The sequence below is a fragment of the Engystomops pustulosus genome, chromosome 7 (genome assembly GCF_040894005.1).
Source record: "Engystomops pustulosus chromosome 7, aEngPut4.maternal, whole genome shotgun sequence".
In the NCBI taxonomy this organism is placed as follows: Eukaryota; Metazoa; Chordata; class Amphibia; order Anura; family Leptodactylidae; genus Engystomops; species Engystomops pustulosus.
In genome coordinates this window covers 76,919,984-76,929,170 of record NC_092417.1, presented here as the reverse complement: position 1 = coordinate 76,929,170, position 9,187 = coordinate 76,919,984, and positions in this window count along the sequence as shown.

Below are 9,187 nucleotides of genomic sequence, written 5' to 3'. Positions count from 1 at the left end.
ATACAGACAGAATTTAGCCAGGTGAAGTTGACTATTTTGTGTTATTTGTAGGGACAATATTGGCATGGGATTGGCAGCTCCCGCACTATGATAGAGTTTAGCTGCTTCATAGTGACTGGGCTAAATCCTACTAGTAAGGACCTGCACATTATTCTAAAGAATTGAACTTCTATTTTTTTTAATGTGATGTTTTTCAAAGTGACAATAAAGTAAATGCTGTAAATGTTCTGTACAGACTTCTGAGCGCTCTGTTGAGTGTATTTATTATGTGCCAGTTTTCTATCTTATAATAGGTGAAATTTACAGCATATGGGCAAGAACTTCCTGGCCAGTTGGGTGTAGAGGCGCGTGCAGTGGGCCGGTGTGAGTGTCCTACGTCTGTGCGCTACCCATAGCTGGTGCAATTCTATGTTCACCATGTTCAGAGATAAGGGAGGAGCACAGGTCATGTGTAAGAATCCAATCTGGTCCGATCCAACAGAAGACCTACTAAAGCACAGATTACTGACACCATTACTGCTGGTGCTGTGTCTGTCTTGACACACAGGGGCACATTTACTTAGAAAGTCGGAAACTCCACTATAAGTGCTATTTCCTTGTATAATGATGGGTGCAACTGATTCATTAAGAATCTGCGCCAGAAATCATAAATCAAGTCACTGTCCATCAGACTGGCTCTACACCGAGTCACTGTCCATCAGACTGGCTCTACACCGAGTCACTGTCCTTCAGACTGGCCCTACACCAAGTCACTGTCCTTCAGACTGACTCTACACCAAGTCACTGTCCTTCAGACTGGCCCTACACCAAGTCACTGTCCTTCAGACTGACTCTACACCAAGTCACTGTCCTTCAGACTGGCCCTACACCAAGTCACTGTCCTTCAGACTGACTCTACACCAAGTCACTGTCCTTCAGACTGACTCTACACCAAGTCACTGTCCTTAAAGGAAACCTACCACTTCTGAAGGTAGGTATGAGATACAAACACCGGGCACCAGCTCAGGGTGAGCTGGTGCCGGTGCTTAGTCTCGTTAGTGTTAAAACCGCGGTATCGCGGTTTTAACACTTTTGAAACTTTCTAGCAGAAACTGCTTCGGCGCTTCGTGCACACGATCGTGCGCGCGCCTACATTGGAAACGCCGCAGGCGTTGCGCGCGCACGGTCGCGCGCAGCGCCGAAGCAGTTTCTGCTAGAAAGTTTCAAAAGTGTTAAAACCGCGATACCGCGGTTTTAACACTAACGAGACTAAGCACCGGCACCAGCTCACCCTGAGCTGGTGCCCGGTGTTTGTATCTCATACCTACCTTCAGAAGTGGTAGGTTTCCTTTAAGACTGGCCCTACACCAAGTCACTGTCCTTCAGACTTACTCTACACCAAGTCACTGTCCTTCATACTGACTCTACACCAAGTCACTGTCCTTCAGACTGGCTCTACACCAAGTCACTGTCCATCAGACTGACTCTACACCAAGTCACTGTCCTTCAGACTTACTCTACACCAAGTCACTGTCCTTCATACTGACTCTACACCAAGTCACTGTCTTCAGACTGCCTCTACACCAAGTCACTGTCCTTCAGACTGGCTCTACACCAAGTCACTGTCCTTCAGACTGGCTCTACACCAAGTCACTGTCCTTCAGACTGACTCTACACCAAGTCACTGTCCTTCAGACTGACTCTACACCAAGTCACTGTTCTTCATACTGACTCTACACCAAGTCACTGTCCTTCAGACTGGCTCTACACCAAGTCACTGTCCTTCAGACTGGCTTTACAACAAGTCACTGTCCTTCAGACTGGCTTTACATCAAGTCACTGTCCTTCAGACTGGCTCTACACCAAGTCACTGTCCTTCAGACTGGCCCTACACCAAGTCACTGTCCTTCAGACTGACTATACACCAAGTCACTGTCCTTCATACTGACTCTACACCAAGTCACTGTCCTTCATACGGACTCTACACCAAGTCACTGTCCTTCAGACAGGCTCTACACCAAGTCACTGTCCTTCAGACTGGCTCTACACCAAGTCACTGTCCTTCAGACTTGCTCTACACCAAGTCACTGTCCTTCAGACTTGCTCTACACCAAGTCACTGTCCTTCAGACTTGCTCTACACCAAGTCACTGTCCTTCAGACTGGCTCTACACCTAGTCACTGTCCTTCAGACTGGCTCTACATCAAGTCACTGTCCTTCAGACTGGCTCTACACCAAGTCACTGTCCTTCAGACTGGCTCTACACCAAGTCACTGTCCTTCAGACTGGCTCTACACCAATTCACTGTCCTTCAGACTGACTCTACACCAAGTCACTGTCCTTCAGACTGGCTCTAAACCAAGTCACTGTCCTACAGACTGGCTCTACACCAAGTCACTGTCCTTCAGACTTGCTCTACACCAAGTCACTGTCCTTCAGACTGGCTCTACACCAAGTCACTGTCCTTCAGACTGGCTCTACACCAAGTCACTGTCCTTCAGACTGGCTCTACACCAAGTCACTGTCCTTCAGACTGGCTCTACACCAAGTCACTGTCCTTCAGACTGGCTCTACACCAAGTCACTGTCCTTCAGACTGACTCTACACCAAGTCACTGTCCTTCAGACTGGCTCTAAACCAAGTCACTGTCCTTCAGACTGGCTCTACACCAAGTCACTGTCCTTCAGACTGACTCTACACCAAGTCACTGTCCTTCAGACTGGCTCTACACCAAGTCACTGTCCTTCAGACTGGCTCTACACCAAGTCACTGTCCTTCAGACTGACTCTACACCAAGTCACTGTCCTTCAGACTGACTCTACACCAAGTCACTGTCCTTCAAACTGGCTCTACACCAAGTCACTGTCCTTCAAACTGGCTCTAAACCAAGTCACTGTCCTACAGACTGGCTCTACACCAAGTCACTGTCCTTCAGACTGGCTCTACACCAAGTCACTGTCCTTCAGACTTGCTCTACACCAAGTCACTGTCCTTCAGACTGGCTCTACACCAAGTCACTGTCCTTCAGACTGGCTCTACACCAAGTCACTGTCCTTCAGACTGACTCTACACCAAGTCACTGTCCTTCAGACTGGCTCTAAACCAAGTCACTGTCCTTCAGACTGGCTCTACACCAAGTCACTGTCCTTCAGACTGGCTCTACACCAAGTCACTGTCCTTCAGACTGACTCTACACCAAGTCACTGTCCTTCAAACTGGCTCTAAACCAAGTCACTGTCCTACAGACTGGCTCTACACCAAGTCACTGTCCTTCAGACTGGCTCTACACCAAGTCACTGTCCTTCAGACTTGCTCTACACCAAGTCACTGTCCTTCAGACTGGCTCTACACCAAGTCACTGTCCTTCAGACTGGCTCTACACCAAGTCACTGTCCTTCAGACTGGCTCTACACCAAGTCACTGTCCTTCAGACTGGCTCTACACCAAGTCACTGTCCTTCAGACTGGCTCTACACCAAGTCACTGTCCTTCAGACTGACTCTACACCAAGTCACTGTCCTTCAGACTGGCTCTAAACCAAGTCACTGTCCTTCAGACTGGCTCTACACCAAGTCACTGTCCTTCAGACTGACTCTACACCAAGTCACTGTCCTTCAGACTGGCTCTACACCAAGTCACTGTCCTTCAGACTGGCTCTACACCAAGTCACTGTCCTTCAGACTGACTCTACACCAAGTCACTGTCCTTCAGACTGACTCTACACCAAGTCACTGTCCTTCAAACTGGCTCTACACCAAGTCACTGTCCTTCAAACTGGCTCTAAACCAAGTCACTGTCCTACAGACTGGCTCTACACCAAGTCACTGTCCTTCAGACTGGCTCTACACCAAGTCACTGTCCTTCAGACTTGCTCTACACCAAGTCACTGTCCTTCAGACTGGCTCTACACCAAGTCACTGTCCTTCAGACTGGCTCTACACCAAGTCACTGTCCTTCAGACTGACTCTACACCAAGTCACTGTCCTTCAGACTGGCTCTAAACCAAGTCACTGTCCTTCAGACTGGCTCTACACCAAGTCACTGTCCTTCAGACTGGCTCTACACCAAGTCACTGTCCTTCAGACTGACTCTACACCAAGTCACTGTCCTTCAAACTGGCTCTAAACCAAGTCACTGTCCTACAGACTGGCTCTACACCAAGTCACTGTCCATCAGACTGGCTCTACACCAAGTCACTGTCCTTCAGACTTGCTCTACACCAAGTCACTGTCCTTCAGACTGGCTCTACACCAAGCCACTGTCCTTCAGACTGGCTCTACACCAAGTCACTGTCCTTCAGACTGACTCTACACCAAGTCACTGTCCTTCAGACTGGCTCTAAACCAAGTCACTGTCCTTCAGACTGGCTCTACACCAAGTCACTGTCCTTCAGACTGGCCCTACACCAAGTCACTGTCCTTCAGACTGGCCCTACACCAAGTCACTGTCCTTCAGACTGGCTCTACACTAAGTCACTATCCTTCATACTGACTCTACACCAAGTCACTGTCCTTCAGACTGGCTCTACACCAAGTCACTGTCCTTCAGACTCTACTAGTTTTAACAGTCCCCCACAAGTCCATTCAGACTCCCAAAGAAGTGAAAATCACACCTGGCCTGGGCAGGTCTCTGCTCTATTTCCCTATGGGCAACCCTAAATGACACCAGTCAAACAGTATTATAGACACTATGACAATCACCAACAGAATATCTCCCACTCTAGCACTGCGGACATCTAAGGATAACTTCCTTCTTCCCTGTCTCACAGTTTATTTATTTATTTTTTTTAAACCTATTTTACTGGGAAATCTAGGCAGGTACATAGATTTTATGTCATCAATAAAGAGCACAAACATGTAATAAAACATAGTATACGATCCAATCGATGCATTCCGTATGTTGTTACTTTTGTGCCCTTTTTCCTCTCCGATTTTCTTTTTTTCCCCTCCTATTCGTTTCCTTGTTGAAGTGCTTTATGCACCATTAAGTATCAGTTGACAGTTTTATCTCTCATTTTCAAGGTTGTTTTATATCTTAAATAACGTAACAACATTCAAACTACTAATTATAAACATCAGGAAGTATAGTAAGGGCAATATAATCATATAACAAGCCAGGAGAAGTAGCATTTATCGTTATGTTAATTTTGTGATTAGGGAAGCTAAGTAGTATCAGATCTGGCTTGGGGTGTGTCATGGTCTGCTGCTTTAGTAAGCAGCTCCTAGTGCCTAAAATTTGGGTGACAGGTCCTCTTTAATGTCCTCAGTCATGTTCAATGAGGAATATTTAAGCTTTCTCCGGATCTCTCCGATCTCATTTGTGGTCATATGTTTAGTGATTAACTTACGCTACTTGAAAAAAAAGGCTTACTTACATCACAAACTGTCAGTCACGGTCCAATCTCCTTACAAGTGCTTCTTTGCCACAATTATAGTGAGTGCGCTGTCATATATTGACATTTAAAGGCAAAGTACATAATATTACACAAGGAAATGACCTTACCCAGTCCATCCAGTCAGTGAAACAGAAGTAACAGTCAAGGTAGACAATAATTCTTTCCCTGGAGCGCTCTTTGTCAAAATTGTGGTCACTGGCCGGTCTGGACTTCCTGAGGTCACCTCGATGGAGAAATGTCCGCTATTAGTAGCGCCCGCCCAGTTAACACCATTTCTGTTACAGATTTTTATCCCTTCTGAGTCGTAAGGTGATCTCTAAATTAATTGTTACCGAAAGAGGATAAGATGGCCATCGGTACCAGGATGACAGAGTATATAACAGACACAACTCCACACCAGTCATAACTGTACTCAAAATCACACTTTATTCCAGGCACCCAGCAGTGTATATAGAAAACAGAAATGCTTTACATAGGGTGTTAAAAGTTAATAAACCACTTAAATGCTATAGGTTAGCTTGAATATACTTTGAACAATTCCCAGAAACCCCATTTAAGTTACTTTTCCCAAAATAATGTTCATGAATTCTATGTATCGTTTCTTCTGGAAAAACACTAGACTCAAGGGAAACAGGGTGTTATCACTAAATGTACTGTGAAGATTCTCTAGTCTTCAAAACGTGACCTTCAGGCAGGAGCACCGAGAATGTGGTGCTAGTCCAATGTACAATACAGGGACAAATGATAGTGAATAACCAAAGGTAATAAGCCCAAGTGATGCAAAACTTTGTAGGGTAATGGTCATTCTGAGCAAAATAAAAATTAATTCTGCTCCAGGTATCCCAGGGAATCATTCTTCAAAGTATTTTGCCTCTCAGTCCCCATTAAGTGCCATTTTTTTGGCCCAAACATGGGTTTAAGCACTGAAAAGAACTAAAATCAGCAAGATGGAGGGGCAGGACCTGCCTTCTGTGACATCATCACAAGCACTGGCTGCTGACCCTCACAGGCGAGTGTGGAGCTTGTAGCTAACAGGCTTAATAATTTACATATGTGAAAGGGGGGAAGTTTATAACTTTTGCAACTTGAGAAGAGTGAACACCGGTACTAGTAATAGGGGGCACGGACAGAATGTACCCCCACTAGATTAACCTCTTGGCGCTCAGCGTCCGATATATCAAGATCTGAGCTGAACCGGCATCGGGATACACGGAGTGCCGGCAGTAACTAATAGCTGACACCCCAGTGTAACACCCGCAGTCGAAGTGGGCCCCCGATCATTTAACCTGCCTTTCGATGACATCATCTTAAAGGCACAGTGTCAGCGTATGCATGTGCACAGGCTGACACTGCTAATACCCTGCAATACATCAGTATTGCAGAGTATTATTATGAACAAGCAATCAGATGATTGCTTATTCATGTCCTATGAAGGAAATAGTAAAAAAATTTTAAAAAATGTTTTTCAATAAAAAATAAAGTAATAAATCAATAAAAATGCCCATAAGCCCCATAACATATAAAGAGACATATAACGCTAAAAAAAAGTCTAAATTGTCACAGATGCACCCGCGATCCTTGCTATGTGTTGCGGTCCCTGTTGCCGCTGTCCCACTCTCTGGCCTGGACTCACCTCTCCACGCTCCTGGCTGTACTCCTGCTTGGCCGCGCGTTCCCACTGCTAGGGCGCGCGCGCGCCGGCTCTTTAAGACTTAAAGGGCCAGCGCCCTCCTGATTGGCTAATCCGGCTCGCCCTTATAATCTGGCACCTGCCTTCACTCCCTGCCGGATCTTCAACATCATTCCTGCTAAGAGAAAGCCCTCTTGAGTTCCCTGTGTTCCTCTGTGTTCCAGCGTTACCAGCAATCCTCTGTGTTGCTACCATTGCTGTAACCTGCTGTGCCTTCCAGGGTTCCTGTCCAGCGGAATCCACTGTCTGTGCCAACATCACCAAGTGTCTGTGTGCCAGCGTTACCAGTATTCCTCTGTGTTTCCTGCTGTCATCTCAGGTTTGGACTGTTTCCTTCTGTACTACCTTGGCTGCCACCACGGGTCTCATACCACCTCCCGCGGTGGTCCAGAGGGTCCACAGACTCTTCCAAGAGACTTTTACACACTTTCCCTCCTCAAGTGTGACATAAATCATAACATAAACCCCACATATATAGTATCTCCGCGTCGGTAACAACCTGTAGAATAAAAGTAAATAATTATTGAACCTGCACGATGAACAGCATTAAAAAAACCTGTTATAAACCTGCCAAAAATTATTGAATCCCACAAAAAATTCAATAAAAAGTGAGAAAACATATGTACCAGAATGATGCTAGTGCAAAGTACAACATGTCCTGCAAAAAAACAAGCCATCAACCAGTTCTGCAGCCAAAAAAGTTAAAATGTTATGCCACTTGGAAGACGGCAATACAAAAATGATAGATTTTTCCCCAGGCAAATTCAGTAAAATGAAAGAAAAAATATTCAAGTATTGTATCTCCGTAATCGTATTGACCCACAGAATAAAGATAACATGATTATTAGGTTATACGGTGAACACCAAAAAAAAAAAAAAGTAAAAAATACAGTAGAGAATTAATGCTTTTCTACTTCTGCCCTCAAAAAAAAGTTCCTAAAATGGTAACACTGGAAAAAGCATCTCATTCCGCAAAAAAATGCCGTCACATGGCCCCAATACCAAAAAAGCGATAATTTTATAGCCTACAAAAGGGGCCAATGAGAAAACTAAAATCCTGGCAGCTGCAGGGGGCGCCTCGCTGCGCGCCCATAAAACAAGTAATGGCCACATGTGGGGGGGTTGCATAACAAATTGTAAGGTGGGATTTCTCTGTAAATTTTAGGGCTAAATGAACGTATAACCGCCACAATTTGACCATTCTAAATTTAACCTTCATTTTGATTTCATTACTATGAAGATCTCAAGGGGTTAACAATCTTCCTAAAAGCTGTCAGAAGATAGGTTGAGGGGTGCAGATTTGAAAATGGGTTGATTATATAGGGGTTTTGTATGTTAAATATGTAAAATTTCATTCAAAACAGTATTTATCCCCAAAATGGTCAATTCTAAAAATCCGGAAAAGCGATATTCTGGGTTCTGCTCCAGGTTGCGCTCCTTCCATTCTATGACCGGCCGTGTGCCCATAAAGCAGGTTACCACCACATATGGGGTATTGGCACACTTGGGAGAAATTGGGTATCAAACTTTGTGGAGCCTTTTTTAATTTACTCAATTGTGAATGTTACATTTTCCACCCAAAATGAATGTATTGTCCAAAAATATTACAATTTGTAGACTGCACCTCCATTTTGTTTTAACCCCTAAACACCTAAGGGGTTAACAAACTTCTTAAAAGTGCTTTTTCATACATTGAAGGGTATAGTTTCCATAATAGGGTAATTTACGAGTTTAGTTATTATTTAGGCCTCTCACAGTCAATTGAAAGCTGAGCAGGTCCCTATAAATACAGGTTTTGGTGATTTTCCAAAAAATGTGAAAAATGGCACCCAAATTCTAAACCTCATAACATTCTAGTAAAATACATGGAATCTTAAAAAAAACATGTGGACATAAAGCAGACATTTGGGAAATATAAGTTGTGAATTAATTTGGGTGCTATGGTTATCTGCTTCAAATAACTAAATACAATAGATATCATAGTATCATAGTTTGTATGGTTGAAAAAGACACATCAAATGTGTCAAGGAAGGGAAGAGATTGGACGAGGAAGAGATTTGGGGGAAAAATCTATATAACATAACCATCAATGTTATTTAGGTGTAAAAAGGCATCTAGACCCTT